The sequence below is a fragment of the Orycteropus afer genome, unplaced genomic scaffold, assembly GCF_000298275.1.
Source record: "Orycteropus afer afer isolate SDZICR_OR568_19922 unplaced genomic scaffold, OryAfe1.0 scaffold01144, whole genome shotgun sequence".
In the NCBI taxonomy this organism is placed as follows: Eukaryota; Metazoa; Chordata; class Mammalia; order Tubulidentata; family Orycteropodidae; genus Orycteropus; species Orycteropus afer.
Genome location: NW_006922731.1, coordinates 241,352 through 243,078, shown reverse-complemented (window position 1 = coordinate 243,078; position 1,727 = coordinate 241,352).

The window sequence follows — 1,727 nt, the reverse complement described above, 5'->3', positions numbered from 1 at the left end:
AAACTGACTTTTGAGTAAAGACTTCAAGGAAGAGTGGAAATGAACACTGTGGATATATGAACATAGAACTAACTTTGTCTTCTTGGAATTAATCCAAATTTTATAGAAAGCATTATATTTTTTTCATCTTTTCTGGATTTCATTTTTCTTTTTCTTTCTTTTCTTTTTTTTTTTTTTAAATTCTCCTAGTAATTTTGAATGGGTGAGATTTGCTGTTGTTGTTGTTATTGTTGTTAGGTGCTGTTGAGTCTGTTCCAACTCATAGCAACCCATGTACAACAGAACAAAGCACGGCCTGGTCCTGTGCCTGCCTCACAATCATTGTTATCGGTGTCCATTTTTGCAGCCACTGTGTCAACCATGCTGTTGAGCATCTTACTCTTTTTTTGCTCACCCTCTACCATGAAGTCTTTCTCCAGGGAATTGTCCCTGCTGATTACGTGTCCAAGATACATGAGACAATCTTGCCATCCTCACTTCTAAGGAGCATTGTGACTGTACTTTGTCCCTGACTGATGTGTTTGTTCTTCTGGAAGTCCATGGTATATTCACTATTGTTTGTCAGCACTATAATGTAAAGGAATCAATTCTTCACTCTTCCTTATTCATTGTCCAGCTTTTATATTCATATGAGGCAATTTAAAATACTATGCTTTGGGTTTATACAACAAACAACCAAAAAAGCCCACTGCCATCAAGTCAATTCCAACTCATAGTGACCTTCATTGGGTGTCCAAGGCTGTAAATCTCTATGGAAGTAGATTGCCTCATCTTCTTTCATGGAGTAACTGGTAAGGTTGAACCACCAAGATTTTGGTTACCAGTCAAATGCTTAGACATTGCACCAAACACACCTTAATCTGACATCTTCACTTTTTAACACGTTAAAAATGTTTTTTGCAGCTGATTTGCCCAATGAAATATGTAGATTCCTTGATGGCTGCTTTCATAGGTATTGATTGTAGATCCAAATAAATTAAATCCTTGGCAACTTCAATGTTTCTAAATTTTTCATAATTTTGTTTATTGCTCCAATTGTGAGGGTTTTTTGTTTGTTTTTTTTTTTTATGTTGAGATCAGTCCATACTGAAGGCTGTAGTCTTTGATCTTCACCAGTAAGTTCTTCAAATCTTCACTGTCAGCAAGCAAGGTTATGTTATCTACACATCACATCACAAGATTCCTCCAATCCTGATGCCATGTTCTTCTTCATATAGTCCAGCTTCTCAGGTTATTTGCTCAGCATAGAGATTGAATAAGTATGATGAAAGGATACAACCCTGACACACTCCCTTCCTGATTTTAAACCATGCAGTATCCTCTTGTTCTGTTCAAATGAGAGCCTCCAGGTCTATGTTGCTGAAAGTGAAGATAACTTGAAAGACTTACTGATGAGGATCAAAGACTGCAGCCTTCATTAGGAATACACCTCAAAATAAAGAAAGTAAAAACCCTCACAACTGGATCAATAAGCAACATCACAATAAATGGAGAAAATATTGAAATTGTCATAGATTTCATTTTATTTGGATCCATAATCAACACCTATGGAAGCAGCAGTCAATAAATCAGACATCATGTTGTACTGGGCAAATCTGTTGCAATATCCCTAATACCTGTTACAAAGGACCTCTTTAAAGTGTTAAGGAGCAAAGAATGGTGCAAACAAATGAATATCTCAGTCTCGTAATTTTGAATGGGATATCCTGTTACTTTTCCTGTATTCA